The 22,919-nt window shown below is 37.7% G+C and overlaps 1 long non-coding RNA gene across 1 annotated transcript in view; it reads left to right on the top strand.

Annotated features, from left to right (window-relative positions):
* LOC116661377 overlaps positions 1-22,919 on the top strand; it is an 87,530-nt gene that overhangs the window by 49,418 nt on the left and 15,193 nt on the right. Inside the window, exon 3 of the long non-coding RNA XR_004317266.1 lies at positions 22,249-22,399. This is a non-coding gene — a long non-coding RNA (uncharacterized LOC116661377). The remainder of the gene's footprint in view (positions 1-22,248; positions 22,400-22,919) is intronic.

Here is a 22,919-nt window from a genome sequence, read left to right as displayed (position 1 = left end):
TGTCACATTGATTTGATCTGTGAATATCAAACCATCTTTGTGTCCCTGGAATAAATCCCACCTGATCACGGTGTATGATTCTTTTTAAATATTGTTGAATTTGGTTTGCTAATATTTTGTTGAGGAGTTTTACATTTATGTTCATCAGAGATATTAGCCTGTAATTTTCTTTTTTTGTAGTGTCTGTCTGGTTTTGGAATCAGGACAATGGTGGCCTCATAGAACCAGTTTGGGAGTGTCACATCCTCTTACATTTTTTGGACTAATTTGAAAATGATAGGTATTAGTTCTTCTTAATACTTGGTAGAATGCCACTGTGAGGCCATCTGTCCTAGACTTTTGTTTGCTGGGAGTGTTTTGATTACTGATTCAATTTCACTACTAGTGATTGGTCTGTTCAGATTATCTATTTATTCCTAATTTACTCATGGAAGATTGTGTGTTTCTAGACATTTCTTTCTTTCTTTCTTGGTTGTCCAATTTGTTGGCATATAACTCTTTGTAGTATTCTCTTATTTTTTTGAATCTCTGTGATATTGGTTGTAAATTCTCCTGTCTCATTCCTTATTTTGTTTATTTGGATACTGTCTTTTTTCTTAATGAGCCTATCTAAAGTTTTTTTTTTTTTATTATCAATTTTGTTTATCTTTTCAAAAAGCCAGTTCTTGATTTCATTAATTTTTTCTTTTTTTATCTTATTTTATTTATTTCCTTTATTATACCCTTCCTTCTGCTAACTTTGGACTTTGTTCTTCTTTTTGTAACTTCTCTAGATGGTAGGTTAAGTTGTTTTCTTGAAATTTTTCTTCTTTCTTGAGATAGACCTGCATTGCTACACACTTCCCTCTTAGAACTCTTTTTGCTGTGTTCCATTGATTTTGTAAAGTTTTACTTTTATTTTCATTTGTTTTGAGATATTTTCTGACTTACTCTTTGATTTCTCATTGACCCATTGGTTTTTCTAGTAGCATGTTGTTAGTCTCCACATGTTTGTGTTTCCTCTATTTTTCTTCCTGTAATTGATTTCTAGTTTTGTGATTGTGAAAAAAATGCTTGATATAAATTCTATCCTCTTAAATTTGAAACTTGTTTTGAGGCCTAGCACGTGATTTCTCCTAGTGAACATTTCATATGCATTTACAAAGAATGTGTATGTTACTGTTTTTGGATGAAGTGTTCTGTAGACATCTTTTAAGGCCATTTGTTCTAATCTGTCATTTAAGACCACTGTTTCCTTATCAGTTGTCCTTGTGGATGATCTGTCCATTGATGTAAGCGGTAAGTTAAAGTCCCCTACTATTATTGTATTATTGTCAATTTCTCCCTGTATGTCTGTTAACATGTGCTTTATATATTTAGATGCTCCTATAGTAGATGCATATGTGTTAATGAATGTTATATCCTCTTCTTGTATTGATCCTTTTATCATTATATAATGCTTTTCTTTGTCTTTTATTATAGACTTTGTTTTAAAATCTGATTTGTCTGATATGAATATTGCTTCCTGGGCTTTCTTGTCATTTCCATTTGCATGAAATGTTTTTTCTATTCCCCCACTTTCGGTCTATATGTCTTTAGCCCTGAAGTGAGTCTTTTGCAGGATACAGATGGGTTTTGTTTTTTCATCCAGCTAGTCACCCTACTCCTTTTGATTGAAGCATTTATCCCATTGACATTTAAAGTGATTATTGATAAGTATGTACTAATTGCCATTTTGTACTTGTTCTTCTGTTTGTTTTTGTAGTTCTTTTCTGTACTTTTAGTTTCTTCCCTTGTGGCTTGATGATTTTCTTTAGTGGTATGCTCATGTTCCTTCTCTCTGACGAGATCAGGTCCATGCAGGGTGGTATGGCCATAGACCCTTCTCTCTGGTTTTTGTATACCTATTGTAGGTGTTTGATTTGTGGTTGCCATGGGGTTTATGGGGTGTTGACCTACAGCTATACGTACTTGTTCTAAACTGATAGTCATTTAAGTTCAAACACATTTTAATAGAGCTACATTTTTTACTCACTTCTCTCACATTTTGCATTTCTCATCTCATATTTTACATCTTTGTGTTTATCTCTGTTTATTATACTTGTAGTTGATTTTACAATTTTGTCCTTTAATGTTTGTACTGGCTTATTTAGGTGGCTGATTCACAGCCTTTACTATTTATTTGCTTTTACTAGTGGGGTTTTTCCTTTACTATACATTCTTACTTCTTGTTGTAGCCTTTTCTGTTCTACTTAGAGAATATCCTTTAGCACTTCATTTAGCATCTGTTTAGTATTGATGAACTGTTTTAGTTTTTGCTTGGCTGAGAAGTCTTTCTTTATTTCTCTCTCCCTTTTGTTCTTTCTTTTTTTCTTTTTGAAAAATTTCTCCTTTAATTCTGAACGGTAACCTGGCTGGGTAGAGCATCCTAGGTTGTAAGTGTTTCCCGTTCAGCACTTTAAATGTATCCTGCCACTCCCCTCTGGCCAGCCAGGTTTCTGCAGAAAAGTCTGATGATAACCTTATGGGAGTTCCCTTGTATGTGACTCCTCTTTTTTTCTCTTGCCTGATTTTAGAATTCTCTCTTTATTTTTAACTTTTGCCACTTTAATTATGATAAGTGTTGGTGTGGGTCTGTTCTAATTAATCTTGTTTGGGACTCTGTGTGCTTCCTCTACCTGGACATCTGTTTCCTTCCTCAAGTTTGAGAAGTTTTCAGCCATAATTTCATCAGGTGCACTTTACGCCCCTTTCTCTTTCTCTTCTCCTTCAGAGACCCCTGTAATGTGACTGTTAGTACACTTGATGTTGTCTCAGAGGTCTTTTTAACTGTCTTTGTTTTTAAAATTTGTGGGGTTTTTTTTTCTGCTCTGTTTGGGTTATTTCTATTATTCTATTTTCATGATCACTTATGCAGTCTTCTGTTTCTCCTAGTGTGCTGTCGATTCCTTCTAGTGTGTTTTTCACTTCAGTCATTGTATACTTCAGCTCTGACTGGTTATTTTTTTATATTTTTTAGTTCCTTGTTAAAATTCTCTGTGTTCTTCTATTCTTTTCACACATTTACTTAGCATTCCTATGTTACGCTTTGAAATCATGTAAATTATCTTTGTTTTATTAGTTGTTTTTTCCAGGGTTTGTTTCTTGTTCTTTCATGGAAACAGTTACTTCTGTCTTTGCATTTTGTTTAACTTTGTCTCTATGAAATGAGGTGCAACAGTTACATATCCTGGTTTGGAAGGGATGTTCTTGTGTAAGATCATCCCTGTACAATTTGCATGTGCCTAGTGGCTCTGGTGAGACAGCTGGATTTAAAGTGAGTACAGGGCTCATCTTCCCCCACAGTGTGCTGGCAACTGTCACCTTGGTGGGAGATGCGGTGGAAAAAGAGAGGCTAAAGCCAGAGCTTCTATTCTCAGTGGTTAACAGTGACCTGTTGGAGGGGTGGAGCAGGTCCCAAGGTGCTGGATCAGAAGCTCTGTGCTTTGGGTCCAAGCTAGCTCTGTCCAGCCAAACTGTTCACTCTCCTTTGCAATGGCAGCCTTTGTCCTAATAGGGAGCTGTACCCAAGTTAGAGGGGCCAGTGTGGGCACTCAGTGTGGGTCGGGGTGGTCATGGGAAACTGGCCAGAGCCCTGCGCAGTTTTAATCTGCTTCTTCCACCTGGTTCCTAGGAGTGAGCAACTGTATACATGATCTTCATGAGTGGAGTCTCAGTTTCGTACAGCCCTCCTGTAAGTCCCACTGGTTTTCAAGCTAGCTAAGGGGACTCGTCTTCCTGGTGTCAGACTCTGGGGCTCGGGTGCATAATATGTGGTTCAAACCCCTCACTCCCCAAGGAGGGTCTCTGAACCCTTGATATCCCCCTACTCTTCTGTTTCTCCTCTTAGGGGTGTGGGTCCTAACCTGAATTTTTATCCACCCTTTTTACCTGACTCCGTGTGGACCTTTCCTTACAGCTTGGGTTGTAGAAGAGTCTTTCTGTCAGTCTCTGGTTTGTTTTCAGTGATAATTGCTCCACATATAGGTGTATTTTTGATACATTGGTTGGGGGATGTGAGCTCAGCATCTTCCTTTTCTGCAATCTTGATCTCCTCCTTCAGATTTTACCCTTTAAATATAACTGATTTAAAGGATCTATCATCTGGACATTGATGGGTAGCATCTTCTGTTAATCTCAAATAGTGAATCATACCATTAATCCTTTTTAAAAATGGTATAACCAAAGACATGAGAGGCATCTCCCGTGAGGGTATGCAGCTCTCAAAAGATTCGGAAAGTTCATTCCCAGGGTTAGTCTAAGAAAGTAAAAGCCCTTCATTGCTCTAGGCAGTAAGAAAAGTGTACTGAAGGCAAGGAAGTTTGAGATGACAAAGGCCTCTTATGGACTGGCACCTTTTGTGGCAAATTCCCCTGAGAGCTGGCACAGCCAGACAAAAAGACTTCGTGTCTCAAATCACCAGGCTATTAGCTGACCACCAGATGCACCTTGGTAAATGGACCTTCTGAAAGGCAGAGATCAGAGAGAATATTCTCACTGGACACAAAGCCAAGCTCTTAAGACACAGAACAAGAAAGGAAAATGTAATCAGATGAATGGTTTTCTTCCTTATGTCAAATGATATGATAGACAGAGACAAAGACAAACAGAGACCACCTCTGGGAGGAAAAGGATCCCCAGGAGTCACTAAGTCCGAGGAAGTAGCTCCACAAATATACTTTGCTGCTAGTTTAAGTTTAGAGAGAGAGAGAAAAGGGACTTTCATCACTTTTCTTTCCACCAAATCTTTCAGGCAGAGGTCTCGGGGGCTGATGTGATAAGAAACCTTACCCTCTACTGGCCTTTGTAAGATGTCCCACAGTCTCCTAGCTGCAGCATCCTCAGGGTGGGAAGCAGGGTCCAGCCATCTCCTGCATGGCTTGCCAATTGTTGATTCCCCCTCCCCAGCATATGGAAGACTAAGATATATACAATAATATATTTTGTCTCTATAGATGTATAATTTTATTAAAATGGGTTTATAGTATTTGTACTACTTTTTATTAAAAATTAAAAAAAATTTTTTTGAGGGGGAGTTAATTAGGTCTACTTATTTATGTATTTATTTTTTGGAGGGGGTACTGGGGATTGAACCCAGGACCTCGTGCATGCTAAGCGTGTGCTCTACCACTTGAGCTACGCCTTCCCCCCTATACTACTTTTAAACCTGATTTTTTTTCACTCAACAGTATTGGTCTATTTTAATATACCTTTATCTTTCATCCATAGTCTATTGAATCAATCCTGTATTATGGGCCCATTAGATAGATTCGTCTATATATTTGATCAAATGCTTATTTTTAAATAAATGATCCAAATGATTGACCCATAACTGAGTTATTAAAGTCATTTGAGATATAAACAGCATTATTGTTACTAGTTTTTATTACTAACTATTACTAGCTGATGTAAGCTACCAGCAATTAGGCAGGGCATCGTGACTCACTAGGAGTGCCCCAAATTATGGTTTACTGGTTTCTCAACTGTGTTTTATAGTAAAGACAAAACGAAACATAAAGAACCTTCAATTGTGAATCAGGGTATTTTATTTTCAACCTAGTTTAAGAGAAGTAATATTTCTTTACCTTTAATTTTTCCACATTGAGGGAGAAAAACTCCTCTTGGGAGTCAGTGACTGCCACTCTGTCCTCTTTGGCCACTTAAAGTGCTCTGAGTGCACCTGCGTCTCAGTTGCTGGCATGGAGTAAGTCACATGCAGAGAACCTCTGACTGCTTTTGTTTTTAAGTTCCACCTGCGCACGAGAAAGAGCGAGGCAGTGTAACACACAAACAGAACAGTGGGTCTCGACTGCTGGCGTACATTAAAAACACCTGGGAAGCTTGAGCAAACACTTTTCCCCAGACTCTTTTTTTCTTTAGGAGATTCTGACTTAATTGGCCTGAGGTGAGGCATGGGCATCACCATTTTAAAGACTTTTGAGGTGATTGTCATGAATAGCCAGGTTGAGGACCACTCATGTAGGGAAGCCTGATATATATATATTTCATCTCTAATGGAATAAAAAGTTTATTCTTCCCTTGGGCACTGTAAACATATTTTTGTAAGATATATTATCAAAATGTTATTAGTACCTTTAAATTCAGTTTTCTCAGAAGGGTCTGGAGACAATAGAAATGACTTAATTTTCCCTCAGAGGTAAGAAAGAAGTAATTCTAGAATGAATAGAATAACAATGATGTTTTACTTTACAAATAAGTACTAAATCAAGAGAATGTGTAATGCAGGCAGAAAAGAGAGTAAGTTTCATAGGGTGTGGACAAAACGATGTGTGATGGATTGTTTAGAAGGGCCCTGGGACTATTCAGAATGCCTGTTTAGTCCTTAGGTTTGAAATCATGAAAATAATTACTTTTTTCTTTATTTGCAAATGTCTTTTTGACTCATGGTTACATACAATACAAAGTCGAAAGAATGGCTAATTTTACTCACCTGGACCCTAGTAAGACTGTTTATCACAGAGTTCAGAGCTGGAAAGGCCCTCCAGAGTGACTGAACCCAAACTCCTCTTGTATCTTACCCTTGCCGTGACATTCAGAGCAAGTGACATATGTCTTTTGCTTGCATACTTTTAGTGATGAGGAAATAATTAGCGCACATTTAAATTTGAACGTTTCTAGTTGTTAGAAAATTCTTCTTGTACTTTACAAAAATGTGGTGTTCTATCATTTCCACCCCTTTATTCTACTATCTGGAGAAAGAAACCATTAGTAGAGTGAATTGTCCTAAATAAATCAAATAAAAGAGTTAGTGGTTTTTTTCTTTGTAGATGAAAAGTATAAAAACAATAAATAAAATAAAATAAAACACTGTAAGCTTTCTGATATTTTGCCTGTATGTGAAACAAACTATTCTAGTTTACCAAATATTGAGTACAATTCAGTTTAGTAAATAGTGAGCGCTTCTTGGGTACAGAAGTATGAAGATGGAGATACGTGGAAAAAATAACTACATGTAAGTGAATTTTTTAGTCATTTGAACAATTTTCAAACTGGAGCAATCTTCCTCCCCTAGTGAACTAAGGTTTCTACTTGAATTTCTCCTGATCAATATATTTATCGATGCCTTAGACAAAAATACAAAAGTCATATTTATCAAATTATATATATAAATATGGGGATGGGGGAAAATAGTTGTTGCAGTGCTCTGAGGTTCCTTACTGGAGTCTGAGATGAGAAAAAAAGTGTCCCCCCATATACACTTATCAAAATAGCCCCTCATATTATGAACCAAATGGAAAAGGTAATAAAAACTTTACAACCAAAAAACACGGCTACATATAAAATCGGCTTTGTCCAGTCTGCTCCCATGCTGTCATCAGCCCACATAAACCCACTGTGATAGAGATGGGGTGATGGGGGATGGGGGCTTGGTGGCCACCCTGGTCTGGGAATCACAGGCTGCTTGGAAATGACTGTTCCCACAGCACAATAATGCAGGGTCATAAAACAAACAAGTGAAAAAACAAACAAATGAGAATTGTCTGTCTTTAAAATTTTGGTATTTTGCTTATTGTAGATCTTTTGTTATGGATTTTGGTTCTTTAAAATGTTCCATTAAAATATTATTTGTTATCTCAAAGAGAAATCTGTACTCTCATGTTCACTGTAGCATTATTCACAGTAGCCAAGGCGAGGAAGCAACCCAACCATGGGGTGAGGAATGGATGGATCAAGAAAATGTGCTACATAAACACAAAGGAATATTATTCAGTCATGGCAAAGAATGAAATCCTGCCATTTGTGACATGTCTGAATCTGAAGGTCATTATACTGAGTGAAATAAGTCAGACAGAGGAAGACAAATACTGCATGGTGTCACTTATATGTGGAATCAAAAAAAAAAACAAAACAAAAAAAACCAAAACTTGAATTTATAGAAACAGAGTAGAGTGGTGGTTGCCAGAATTGCAGGCAGAGGTAAATGGGGAGAGAATGGCAAAAGGATACAAACTTTGAGTTATAAGATGGGTAAGATCTGAGGACCTAATGTATGATGCGGTGGCTGCAGTTGATAATACTGTATTGTAGAACTGACATTTGCTAAGAGAGCAAAACCTTTGTTATCACCAAAAAAAAATAAGGGTAAATATGTGAGGTGATGGCTGTGTGGGAACTCAGTTGTGGGAATACCTTCACAGTGTTTACATATAAGAAATCACCACATTGTCCACTTTAACTACGTTGTAAGTCTGTCAATTATACCTCAACAAAGCTGAAGAAATTATTTGTCTTGATTCCTGAGAGTTTTCGTGCCCCTTAAATTTTGCACTTGAGGTGAATATCTTAACCCTAATCTTGGCTCTTGCCTGTTGTATTGAATAATTGAATAATGATACATTTAAAAAGTAATAAGATAAAATATAGAGATAATAGTAATAAGATAGTAATAAGATAGAATATAGAGACGAAACTAACATGATGGAAGTTATTTAGGATAAAAGTAAATGAGGAAATTCAGAAAATCCACTTTGTACGTTTAGGACTGGGGATTCATGGTTTAATGTCAGTTCACATAAAAAGGAATTCAGAGCTTTAGCTGGATGTAGGCTCAGTGTCATATAGTTATTTAAACACGAATACAATTCAATCTGCAGAGAATAATGAACCACAATGGCAACTTTATTCCACACTGGACAGACCCCTGGAGAGCTGCTAGTTTCTGCATTTAAAAATCCATTTCCATTAAGTAGAGTATATTCAGGGGACTGAGAAATAGAGAGAATCTGGAAATTATATCCTTGTGAAGAATAACAGAAGGAAAAGGGAAGGATTATTTTTGGGAAGAGATTAAAATTGTCAGGCACAAGATAGCTCTTTTCAAATACAGTGGTTCTCAAGGCTGCCTGCGCGTTAGAGTCACATGAGTTTTTAAAACTTCAGACACACAGATCACACCCCAAATAATATGAATCAGACTTCTGCAGATGGGATCAGAAGTTATGCTCCCAGGATGACTCCAATGTGCACCCAACTTTGAGAATCACTGATTAGAAAAATTATCAAGTGGCAGAAAATTAGCCTCATTTTATTATATTTTATGGAATAGAACTAATTTCCAGATGTGGAAGATTCTCAGAGTTACTTTGGCTCAACATAAAAGGCACATTTTAACTCGCATTTTCTAAAAGTCCTTTGATAGGAGGAGACCCACCACAATTACAGTTGGTGCAGAGGCTGAGTGTTGTGGAGGACTCTTGCTTTGGCTGAGAAGGTGAATTGGATAATTTCTAATAGTCTTTCTATTTTAATAATTTTATTACTCTGTCCCCCAAATTCTTCAGCAATCCCCTTTAGAATGAACATCTTTTGCCTACTTTGATCTTAGAGTTAGAGGGTCAATTACTGACTGACCTACCCATTTCTGCTTTCCTGCTCAATTTAGATAGATTAAAGCTGGAAGAATGACATTTGCAATGAGAGCTATTAGTCTGAGAAGATTATCTCCATGATAATCTAATTGCACAGGTACAAATACTTTGCAGAAATGAGTATTTGACAGACCATTTCTACGCTTTCTGTGTATGTGTGTGTCTGTGTGTGTGTGTGTGTGTGCGCGCGCGTGCGCTGAATATAAACTAGAGCATCTTAGATGAAACATAAATATTAGGTTTTAACTTTAATTATATTCTGATTAGCAGAGAATGGCAAGATGCACTTTTACCCCCTGGAGAGTTGTGGGTGGGAGAGCAGGGTCAGTACAGAGAACTGTCCTTCATCTGTTTAAAAGAAGCACACTTCTTTCTTTACTTACTTCAGTAGAATGATAGATGATACATATGTACATCAGATACTGAGATAATAAAAAGCCCCGTGAACCAGAAGCATTAAATAAATCATACTTATGAGACTATGCCCCTTCCAAAATGAACATTTCTATTTGTCTACATTTATTTCCAAATACTTTCTCCTGATAGCTGACTGCTTCTTATTCAACTTGAATATTTAAAATCATTTACCTTTTCTCATAATATATATACTAATTAAAATATTTCATAAATCCTGGAAAATTTCCTTAAACAGGTAAAAATCATTCATATTGAATAATGAAAACCTTAATCACTAACAAACACTATAATTCACTTAAAAATAATATTATGGAGTCTAGTCTTGTGATTTGTCACTCTTCAGGTTACTGTTAATATTTTTCTCTGCGTATAGTTGCAAAACAGTGTAAAAGAGCATGAAAAGCTGAGTATAATGTCATTACCACTGCTTTAAAAACTGTTCATTCATTTAAAAAGTCTTGACTGAGTTGTCTACTCTGTGCCAGCCCATGTGCCTGGCAATTGGCCTGCACTGTGGACAAGATAGACAAACTCACTCCCAGCATGAAGTTTGGGGGATAGATGATAAAAAACAAACACATGAGGGCATACATAATTTAGTTTCAGGCATTGATAAGTGCTATTAAACAATGCGGGGCAAGGGGATGGGAGGTCATAGGGAAACCAGATGCCATATCATGGGGATGCTCAAGTATCACTATGGAGGGGGCTACATGGTGACGAACTAAGGTCTCTTGCCAACAGCCAGTGCCACCTGGCCAGCCACATGAAGAAGCTGTCTTAGCCTTGGACCCTCCTGCCCCTAGTCAAGCTTCAGATGATGACAGCCCCGGCTAACATCTTATGGTAACCTCAAGAGAGCCTTTGCACCCAGAGCACCCAGCTAAGCCCCTCTTGAAATTCTGACCCACAGAAAATGTGGGATAACAAATGCTTATTTTTTTAAGTCATGCAGTTTTGGAGTATTTTGCTGTGCAAAAGAAATAACACGTGTAAAATCTTTCAGGCAGGATCAGCTTGGCATCTTTGAGGAATGGCAGAAAGGTCAGCATGGTTGGAGATCAGTTGGGATGGAGAGAGTGGTGGACCATTTCTATCTATGGTCTATTTTTGTTAATGGAACATAAGTGAACTTTTTGTAAATACTCAATATATATTTTGTGTTAATGGTTCTTTAATTACCTTCTTGGATTTTATAACTTTTATAGTAAACCAGGTACTTAACAAATCTTCATTTAAAAGTTACATACGATGTAAAATACTGTATTTAAGCCATGGTCAGGTTACTGAGTTTTCCAGTGGCTACTGCATACCTCAGAGCTTCAGGTTTGGTTCCAGACCACAATAAAGCACATATCTCAATAAAGCAAGTCACATAATTATTTTTGTTGTTTTCCAGTGCATATAAAAGCTATGTTTACACTATTCAACAGTCTTTTAAGTGTGCGATAGCATTATGTCTGAAAAAGCAATGTACATACCTTATTTAAAAAACACTGCTGTTGGAAAAATGGTGCTGATAGAATTGCTCGATGCAGAGTTGCCACAAACCTTCAGTTTGTGAAAAACACATTGCGAAGCTCAATAAAGCAAAGTATAATAAAACAAGATATACCTGTACACTTTTTTGTAAAACAGAGAAATCCTTTGGCTAGATTAACCATCAGAAAGCATGATGAAGCAACTCAAATCCTCCAAACATTAGTATTATATAGATTGGAAAATAGATACTAAAAATGTCAGGCTGTGTAGTGATGTCTGGTTATTACTGATGATCAGACACAGATGGAGTCTTCAAAGATAAAATAAAAACAGCAATTTTTTTATTATTAAAAAGGAAATCTCTTTGCTTTTTGACTCATAATTTAAAAACCCTTGGGGAAAAATAAGCCATTGTTAAAATGCCTTTTGGATCAAGCCAGTGTCTGTGAAAGATAAGAATAATCAGAAAATTAATTTTCTGTATTAGGATTTTGTTTGTACCTAATAATCATTTGCTAGCTTTCATCACCCAGTGGGAAAATGATACCTAAAAACAATGCTTCCCTGGCTTCTCTCACATCTCCGTGGGAGCACTAGTCCTTTTGCAAATTCTTCTCAAAGAATATTGGGAATTTCCTCCGGAGACTGGACCGTCTTTTATATTCTCCATTAGCTAGTGTTGGGGACCCAAGGCAGGCCACCCCCAAATATGCCTCAATGACATATTGATAATTTAAATAAAGTTTACCTAAGAAACAACCAATGTCAAAGAAGCACTTTGACCCTCCTCTCTGTCTCCCTAAAAGCAGGAGATAAATTTCCCATGTGAGAGAGGCAACCCCTAAATCTGGGTATAGGACAGCCTTGTCTTGGGCTGAGAAGCCTGTTTAAAACAAACCTTGTTATTCCTTTAAATTACTACTCCAAGCTCAAACTCTGTTTAATTTTTTTTTTTTTTTTTACTAATTAGTTAGCTTAAGCACCCAGGGCCTAGATTTCTTGTTCCATCAACATGACACAAATTTATTGGTTTTTTTTTTTTTTTTTTTGCCTTGAAGATATAAAATCTGCCTGCTCTGACCACTTCTTAGGTCCCATTTCTGTGAGAACTCTGTGCACGTGAATTAAAATTTACGTTTTTTTCCCCTCCTGTTAGTCTTTCTTGTGTCCATTTTATTTAGAAGTCAAGATGGATAGAGGGGGAAATTTCCCCCTCCTCGACACTAGCGGCTACTCCCAAACTTCCTACCCTAACTCAAACCAGCAGGCTCCCGTGGTGACCCCATAAGCAGTCACGGATACCACCAAATGCTCTGCTGCCAGCGTTACTGGTGATCCTTGAAGCTTATTCCAAGGACTGTGATGTCCAGTGTTTACACTGTGGCTGTTTGCTCCAGGGCTAACGAGTGATACCAAATACCCTTGTGAAGATGTCCCCTCTGCTGTTTAGACACACAGTGTCTTGGCCAAGTTTGCCATCCGGTGTCAAGGATCCTGTGCTGGCACTAAATGCACCGCCTCTTGTTGCACGGCCAGCCGCCAGTTCAACTAGACGCTTTCATTATTGGTAGCTAGATCGGAATTAAGTGAAACACCTCTTCTAGGTATTTCTAGACTAATCATTTCAATTCCCTCAACCTAGCAGTCCATCATAAGTCCACGGGAAGCTGGCTTCGACGATCATTTGATTGATCAACCCAACTACATTCAGAATTATTGTCTCTAAACAAAGTATTGCCCCTTGAGTCTCTTTTCCCTTAGGGAAAATTCATTTTTAGCAGCTGTCTCTAAAATCTGATATCAGTAGTCCCATTGTTGGTCTGTCCTGCTGTTTTCCTTGGTGCCTTACGTTAATACCGGGTAGTTAGGTCGTCTTCCACATAAGTGGCCCTTCCTTCTTCTGTACTTCTCATGTGTATTTCATCACCAACTCCTATGTATTCTACTCAACAATATCTTCCTATACGGCTCCTCTTTTCCATTCTACTGCACTTGCCCTAGTTTGGGGCATTATCATGTTCATAGAAACCAGCATTTTCAAGTGTGCTCTGCAGGTCCCTGGATCCCCAAAACACGTATAGAGGGTCAATGAAATCAAATCTATTTTTACAAAAATACTAAGAAATTATTTATCCTTCCCACTATGTTGACATTTGCACTAACAGCACAGAGTGATGGTGGGTAAAAATGTTGGTTCTGAGCACAAGTTAAGTCAATGGCACCAAACTTACAAGTAGCTATTTTATCCTTCAGTGTGTTTGGGAGAAAACATCTCTTTCTCTACTCAGTTTAGGGTCTCCTGCGGGGGCCCTGGAGATTGGACTGACAGATGACAGATTAACAGGACGAACGTGTAAAAATTTGTTTAATATGAATTTTATGTGACGTGAAGGTAATGAAGACCTGGAGAAGGAGTTAAGCCTGAGCATTTTTATCCTAGATTTGATGAAGACTGGAAAGTTGTAGAAAAATGTGATAAGACAAAAGGGTATGAGCCACTTGTTCATTTGGATTCCTCTGGACGCCCCTCCACCATTGGAAGTAAGGGTTCCCCTTTGCTCCCAGTACAGGGAAGGTGATGCTCACATGAAGGTCTTATGACCTATTGTGGGGGAAGGAGGATATCAGAGTTTTTCTTGCACCTGTTGTTTCTCAAAATCCTTCACTTTAAAATATTCAATATGCCGAAGTGCCGCATTTGGGGGTACCTGAACCCTGTTAACTACCAAGTGAGTTTCATTTGAGAATGTCTTCGGTGAGCAGTAGAAATTATAAATTTGACTAGATCTCAACCTTTGCGTTCACATCTTTTAAATATTCTATGTCACAAATAGGAAGCATTCATAGAGCCCTTCCACTACAAACTGTTGTCCGATGGTGGCCTTGAGGGAAAGTCCTTCCTGTTGTTTGATTTGTGAGCTGAACTTACTGCTTCTCCATGCAACATTTTTAACTTGAAACTGGCAGAGCAAAATATGGTTGCTCAGATTTGATTATTTGGCAGACATTTCCTGAAAAATGAACAAAGTGAGCCTGTTGCGTCAAGGAACACAACTGACAGTGTTTGTTGCTAATAATAAAATTTGAGCTAACTAACTACAAATTTTGGAAATCTGCATGTGCTACTGTGAGCTTGCAGCTTCCCAACACTTATAGACCTTTCTTCCCCTTATCTGATCAGTGTTCATCTTGCTATTAACGGAAGTGTGGCAGGGCCAAGAGCCACACCTCGGCACCCCAGCTCCAGATTTGTGCTCTGAAGCTCTTCTTCCTTTTGCTTTCTATAGAACAAATAAGGTCCAAACCCTTAACATGCCAACCAGGTGACATCTGTCCATCCTGTGGAATGACTGAGGATCAGCTGTGGCGGTGGGGGTGGGATAGATATCTGGAGACACTGACAGGTGATTCAGTGAGGGGTTCATAAACGGGGGGCATCCTGGTTGGTGGCCTATATGAAGTGGACAGGCTGGACTGACTCCCCTTAGGCAGTCCTTCCAAAGACAAGAACTAGATTTAATTATTTGAATTGAACTGGGAATATTAAGGCTTAGCCACTGGCTAGCAGGGCATATTGGAGGCGCTGTCAATCTGGGGCCCTAGCTTGATGTGAGTTTCTTTTGGGGACCCCCAAAATGTAAACAATACTTTTTTTTTCTAGGGGTGCCAAATGCACCCTTGGGAAAGCACTTCTTGTGTAGGAGCCAAGCATGAACTTGCTTCCCTCCTGAAAATACAATGACTTGACTTAAAGTGGTCATAAGACATCTTCAAGGGTTTAAAGAAAAACCTCCAGTTGATTCAATAGCCCTCAGATGACTATAGCAGTCCCTCCAAATTGCAGTTACCCTTGGTTACTTCTCAGAATAACTGGCTTGCTATTTACGTTCACTTTGCAGATAGCTATTCCCACGATGGGGGGGGGGGTAATTCAGTTAGAAAAAGTGGTATGAAATTTGTCTTTGTCTTTCATCAAAGTGATCAGTGGTACCAACTCAGTGCGAAAAGTCGTACAGACCAGTCTCAACTCACAGAAAAGCATTGTAAGGATGAGAGAATTACCTAAGACTTCTTTTTTTGGAAGGCTGAGGTGAAGAGTGAGCAACTGCTGATATGTATTTCCTGTACCTGAATTAATGTCTCCAGCCAAGTAGAAAGGTCAGTACAGGAGCTTAAGGTGAAGTCCACCTGTGTTTCTAATGTAGTCCCTGATGGTTTATGGTATTTGTTTGGCTGGTTATGTCCTGGACCCAGCAGGGCATGGTTGTGGTCAGTTCTGTAGGTTGGCTTGGAGTCTTATTAATACTCTTAATTAAGACTATTACTGGACGAGAAAAATTGAATAGATTAGGTCTTAGTCTCCATCATGTTAATCAGAATGGCTGACCTGGTGGTGCGCTCACTGAAAAATTCGCTAGAAGCCAAGATGATGTGGAAAAGAGGGGTGGATATTATCCTTGAGTCTCCTGTATTTCTGCACATCTTATGACCAGAGACACTGATTACCTTTGTTCTGGGCCATCTTTTCAAGAATTTTAGCGTGGTGAATAGTCTTGGAAGACAGATAACGTCTCTTCCAGAGCAAAGTTCAGACGTGATTACGGTCTTGGAAAATAGGCACAGAGCTTCCCTACAGAACAAAGGGCAGGCACCCTTAATGCCCATAATAAGAGACTTGGGTTCCCTAAGCTCTAAGTTCCTCTCCTGTAATGCAACCCGTGGTGTGTGCACAGGTCATCTGCCCTGTGTTGTCACCCTGTTGGAACTGGAGCACAGGGATCAGCATAAGAAAATGCTAAAACTCTGGCTATGAGTAATGCTGTGAATAATTAAGTGCTGTATTTCTGGAGTCTTGTGTCTTCTGCAAGCATCCCAGAATCTATGACAGACTAGCTTGTTCGCTTGCAGGCAGGGTAAAATGTCAGACCCTCCCAGTTCTTGACATGCTGGCGCAGTACTTCCCTTAGATTTCTTTCTTTCCAAACCCCAAATGACTGCCTGGTTTTGCTACCAAAATAGATTCTCCAGATTCACTTAAGGTTGGCAAACAAAGACCTATGCACCTGGGCTGGCAGAGCGGCGGTTTGACTCAGCGTTCATACGTACTCTCCCCTTGCTCATCACGCTTGCCGGATTGCTGATCCACTACATTTTACATGAGCAACTGATGTACTTTTAACTTGAGGAAAGTTTTTTCCTATTAATAACAATGTTACAATGAATATTGCCTTTTCATGTTATATACATTTTGCCACAATAAAAAAAATAGCCTCGTCCTCTTAGGTTTGGTTATGATTACATTTGTTAAAATGTGTAAAAAATTTAGATTATGCCTGATCCATGTTAAGGGCTATACGTGGGTTAGACACTAATTATTATGGTTGAATCTGAGCTTCAAGAAGTTTCTGTTTCAAAATGTTGGATCACAGGATCAAGACTAAGTGAATATTGTTTTGAATTTGTATTTTGGAATATGTCTTATCCATAGGGAAATTTCTAGGGAGTTACTGGGTCAAAGTACATGCTAATTAAAATGAACAAGCAAATATACAATGAAAAATATTTGTCCCACCGCTGCCCCTACCCATACAGTTCTCTTCCCAGGTATCCAATGTTATCCTTTCAGAAATACTCATGTAAATACAATCCAAATATGTACATTCATGGTCTTTCTCCCTTTCTAATTTCTTTTAATGTTAATGATTATATATTTTACACATTGTTTGTATCCTAAATTTTCTGTGAAGATTGTTATTTTGAGATCTTTCTGTATCAGTCATAAAGAGCTCCCTCGTGAGTCTTTTAATTGCTGCATAGTTTTATACTGTATGGATTTTCCTTCCTAGTGCCCTATCCGTCCCACACATTTTTTTTAACCCTGTCAATTGTAGACACAAGATGGTTAACGTGGCTTTCCCACTGCTGCATCCTTTGGCTTCTTGTTTAGTAGCAATATATTCTCTCCCTTAATTCTCAGTGATCACATTTTATATTCTTTAAGCACCAGTACTCTTCATAATCACTCTATTAATTGATTGATTTTGCTTTGCTCATAGGGTACTCTTTTTTACTTTTTTTTTAAACTTCAGGTCATATAGTTATCCCCTGAAATAGGACAAGGAGCTCTAAGTCCTGCCAGAGAAAACTCAAGATGTCTCTAGGCGAAAACACTCCCAGATGTTTGACTTTTGTTTCCTCTTTATTAGGGTTGTTAGCAAAGACCTGCAGTGATTGTGATGGTTGTTTGCAAAGGCTGAGGTTGGCTGGCTCAGCTCGAAGACTTTGATGTGTGATGTTTGTGTTCAGAATTGGAAACAATGGTATTGACAAGGATGGTATAAGATTAAGCAAAGGGTAGCAGGACTTTATAGAGCTTTTTTGAACACTCACACCTTCTCTGCCAAGACAGCTGCTTGTATGACGTTGACTTGCGCTTAGTATGTTTGTCTCCATACTTCCCTTGGCTTAAAGTTTATTCTGATTAAAACACTAATTATTAACATTCATATTTACCAGGAATGGTGGTCTGGGATAGTCTGGGAGTGTAATCTCGTTTGGTCTGTTAATTGGTTTGCACTCTTAGCTCATTTTAAAATGCTAAGAAGGGTCCTGGAGACAAATGACGTAATTAAGCTAGAGTATCCGGTCACTCCTTACTGCCTCTTCCTCCAATGAGCAGAGACTGTCTGCAGACAGAAATGAAGTCTACCTAAAAGAGAAGTAATTAAGGTTCCAATTTACAGTTTAAGTAAGGATGAATCTTATTGTACGTTAGACGGTCTTTGTGAAATGTGATTATTATGAAGTGTGAAATGGGAAAAGCATGCTTAGGAGATCCACGTAGTAATGTTCTGATTGAGAGCAACATTCAAGACTTCGTGGTGGGGTGGCTTACCGTGTAGAAACACAAACTTTGGAGTTAGATAGGTCTGAGTTTTGGTCCTGGATGTAACATCTAGTGTTTAACATCTATTTAACTTACTATCTGTACGATATTGGTCAAATTATCCTAGATTTCAGTTTCCTCATCTTTAAAATGGATATAAAAATAGTTGCAGAATAATATGTTTTAAGGATACATGAGTTAGCGTAAGTCAAATAGCTCAGGCTTCATAGGCTTTTAATAAATGTTTATCTTTTTATAAGTCTTATGTGATTGAGGGAGAGTAATTAGAAATAATAAACGACAACAATGACAACAAAACTCCATCTGTGAAAATCTTTCTCGCTGCAGGTCACTTAGATAAAGGCAGCCAGCCCTTCTGGAGAAAAGCATCTCTCCAAACGCCTTGAAATGTTTTCTTCACATAGACACATCTTGAGTTTTCTCTGGCAATCTTTATTATCAGTTTAATCAAACAGATTAGTCTGGATTTAAAAGGCAGGGACTTCACAGAATGGCCATCATTCAAAAGCCCACAAATGACAAATGCTGGAGAGGCTGTGGGGAAAAGGGAACCCTCCTACACTGCTGGTGGGAATAGTTTGGTGCAACCACTGTGGAAAACAGTATGGAGATTCCTCAAAAGACTAGGAATAGACTTCCCATATGACCCAGGAATCCTGCTCGTGGGCATGTATCCAGAAGGAACCCTACTTCAAAAAGACACATGCCCCAATGTTCATAGCAGCACTATTTACAATAGCCAAGACATGAAAACAGCCTAAATGTCCATCAACAGATGACTGGATAAAGAAGATGTGGTATATTTATACAGCAGAATAGTACTCAGCCATAAAAAGAATAAACTAATGCCATTTGCAGCAACATGGATGGCCCTGGAGAATGTCATTCTAAGTGAAGTAAGCCAGAAGAAGAAGGAAAAATACCATATGAGATCGTTCATATATGGAATCTCCAAAAAAAAAAAAAAAAAAAGACAAATGAATTTATTTAGAAAACAGAAACAGACTCATAGACATAGAAAACAAACTTATGGTTACCAAGGGGTGGGGAAGGGCGTGGGAAGGGTTAAATTGGGAGTTTGAGATTTGCAGATACTGACTAATATGTATGAAATAGATAAACAACAAGTTTATACTGCATAGCACAGAGCACTATATTCAATATCTTGTAGTACCTTATTGTGAAAAAGAATATGAAAACAAATATATGTATGTTCCTATATGACTGAAGCATTATGTTGTACACCAGAAATTGACACAACATTGTAAACTGACTATACTTCAATAAAAATATTAAAAAAATGCACATTTTACAATTTTGTGGACAAATTACTTTCCTGTAGATAATATTAATTTATATTGTGAAAGTGTCAGGTTGCCCAGCACTCTCATTGGATGCTATCATTTTAAGTCTTCTCATTCCCATGGGTGAAAGTTATTTTCTTATTTTTATTTCAATTGTAGCCTCCTTATGTTTTTAAGCAATTTGTATTTGTTCTTCGATGATTTGCCTGCTATTATCCTTTCCCCATTTTCCACTGGCTTATTTGTCTTTTCTTATCAATCTCTTGCAATTATTTATACTTTAGGGATACCAGCCTTTTGTCTGTTACATGTGTTACAATTTTTTTCTCCTTGTCTGACACTAGGTGGCTTTCTTAATAGTGTTTTTCATAATATAAAAATTTAAACTTTTTGTGTAATCCAATTTGTCAGATTTTTCATTATTAATTCTGAATTTCCTTTCTTACTTAGGTTCCCTCCAGCATCCAAAAGTTATAGAATATTGTCTAGTTTATATGTATTAATATTTTAAAAGATATATTGCTCACATTTGCATTTTAATATTTGGTATCTTTGTATATGTTGAGAGATTATGAATTCACTTAAAATTCTTTCAAATCATAAATAGTTGTCCTAATGCACCTCATTACATAGCTCATCTTCCCCAAATTATTTGTAACATCAGTTTCATCACATATTGTATTTCCACATATATCTAGATTTATCTATTTCTATACTAGTTTTTTAATTAATAGTAGATTTAATATTTTTCATATTTAGTGGGACAGGTAGCTATTTGTTATTCTTCTTTATCAAAAATTTCTCAGCAATTCATTCATATTTGTTTTGTCATTCCCTATTTGGACCCTTTTTTAAGTTTCAAGATCCAGCTTTGATATTTTAATGAGAATTTCAGTGTGTCTATGAATCTGTTCAGGTGGGGTTAACGTCTTAAGACATTCTGTCTTCTGACTGTGACTAGTGTGTTGTCTCTTCACTTGTTTAGCTTTTCCATTCTGTCCTGTGTTGGAATTTTACTCATGGAGCTCTTCTGCTTCTCTTTCTAAGTTTCTTTCTAGGTATTTCGTAGTTTTTGCCACAGTTGTAAATAGTATATTTGTCTTATTGTATTTTCTAACTGGTTATTTTCACATATAGAAAAGCTATTGATTTTTGTTTATATTTCTTGTGTACAAAAATCTAATTTAATTCTTAATACGTATCTTAGTTGAATCTTTCATATTTTGGGGCTATTTAATCAGATTACATGGAATAATGATGATTTTGTCTTTTCCAATATTTATGCAGTTTATTTCACTTTGCCTGTTACATGAGTTTGAACCTCAAAACAATGTTGAATAATATGGTGACAGTGGACCTCCCTGTCTGATTCCTGATTGTGATAATACTGTGTTTGATTGTTCACCAATTAGTCTGTTCGTGGTTGCTTTTTGAAAAATACTCCTCATTAAAAGATTTTGTTTTAATTTGGAGGAAACAGTGACGTGGGAGAAAAATGAATTAATTGGTGTGAACATTATCAGCAATAACCCTTCGGAAGATAAGGGTCCAAATAACTGAACCAGGGAGATATACTGGAATCTCAACCACACCAAAGGGAAATACTTATTTAATTAAACCCCAAATTATTGCAGCAAAGCAAGGTGCTCACGGTCTCTACAGAGCAGAAATCTGGGACAGAGGAAGCATGGATGGTGGGTCTGAACACCTCAAAAATTATTTTCTCTCAATGTCTCTTAAATTTGTACCTCACCAATTTAATTCTGGACCAAAGCTAGTTCATAATCAGATATATATTCATGTGACATTCTTTAATTAACAGGGAAACAAAACAAAAACGATGAAAATAACCTAGAAATACAATGAATAAGAACAAAACAAAACTCGCTAAAATTTGTCCGTGTGCTGTAATGTTTCTCTGCATCGTTTCAGTGTTATAGAGACTTTTCCTAATCTCTATGTTTGTGTCTTCTTGATTTAGTTTTGTTCTCTGATTTTGCCTTTGTGCACTCCTTTCTCTCTGCCCCACTCTCTTATTTTCAGGGTGTGCCTGTGTGCACACCTGTATCTCATGGTGGGGAAGATTCATGTGTCTGTCTGTCTCATTGTATCTCTGGGTCTTTCTGTTACTGACTTTTGATCATTTTCTGTTTTTTTCTCCCTCTTCTTTTGCCTCTTCCTTGGTAGATGCTACCTGACATTCCTTGGTATCTGTCACAGCCACACCCAAAGGACAAAGCAAACAACCAATTTAGTAAGTACCCTACAGTACATTCAGCAGGTGGAAAGTAAACCCAACCAAAATATGGTATTTATAAGTCCTCAGGCAGCCCTCCTCTTGATAACACAGATATTTTATGCTATTTTCGTTACTCCTTTAGGAAACAACCCTATCTGTTGCTTTCACAAAGTATGAATGCATTGGTAATTTATTAACAGAGAGATTAAGGGCAAAGAACACTTTATCAACCTACTTTCTCTGGAAATAGAATTAGAATCAACAGTTAGTGATGGGTGGAACAAATGAATAGTCCTGAGTCAGGCTGCCCAGAGCTCAACAGGTAACCTTGAGTGGGGAACTTGGAAACTTCACATTTTTTTTTAGAGCTCTGACACATCAGAGACTTCTCTTTTAGTCTGAAATCACAGCCAAATAGCTTAGTATAATAGATTATGGTAGAAGCTTATATCGATTCACTGAACTTGCATTTCATCCTTCTCTTTTGGGCAGAGGTTGGAAAACTATCAACAACATTTCCTGACTCACTTGAAGCTGTGGGGTCCAGATGTGAGTCAGGTTTTGCCAATTAGATACACTTGGACAGAATGAGGAGGCAGAAGAAGAGAAGGCTGTTTTCCTGACAAGCACACTCTGGCTGAAGGTTGGTGGGGGATGTGGGAGCCTTTCAGGGTTGTGGCAGCAGCAGCAGGAGTAGAAGCTTCAAAACTCTGAATATAACGAACAGGTGTGATTTGCCATGGTAGTGGCCACCTGACTTCAGGTTGAACACATATATCTGCATGCCCAGAACAGTCCTGATTTAAGCCCGTTATACCAGTGTTCTTATTAATAGAGCCCCACTCACTCTAAAAAATGCTTCTGGTTTAGAGAGTAAAAGTAGTAATCCTACCTCCAATTCTCCAGTTCTTACAATGAGACTTTGTAAACTCCTGGGCACATATCCAGAGGGAAGCCTAATTCAGAAAGACACCTGCATCCCAGTGTTCATAGCAGCACTGTTTACAATAGCCAGACATGGAAACAGCCTAAATGTCCATCAACATGACTAGATAAAGAAGTTGTGGTGTATTTATAGAATGGAATACTACTCAGCCATAAAAAATGATAAACTAATGCCATTTGCAGCAACATGGATGGCCCTGGAGAATGTCATTCTAAGT

This window comes from Camelus ferus, chromosome 34, assembly GCF_009834535.1.
Source record: "Camelus ferus isolate YT-003-E chromosome 34, BCGSAC_Cfer_1.0, whole genome shotgun sequence".
Lineage (NCBI taxonomy): Eukaryota > Metazoa > Chordata > Mammalia > Artiodactyla > Camelidae > Camelus > Camelus ferus.
The sequence above is the reverse complement of the archived record's forward strand: the minus strand, read 5'-3'. Positions and strand labels throughout refer to the sequence as shown.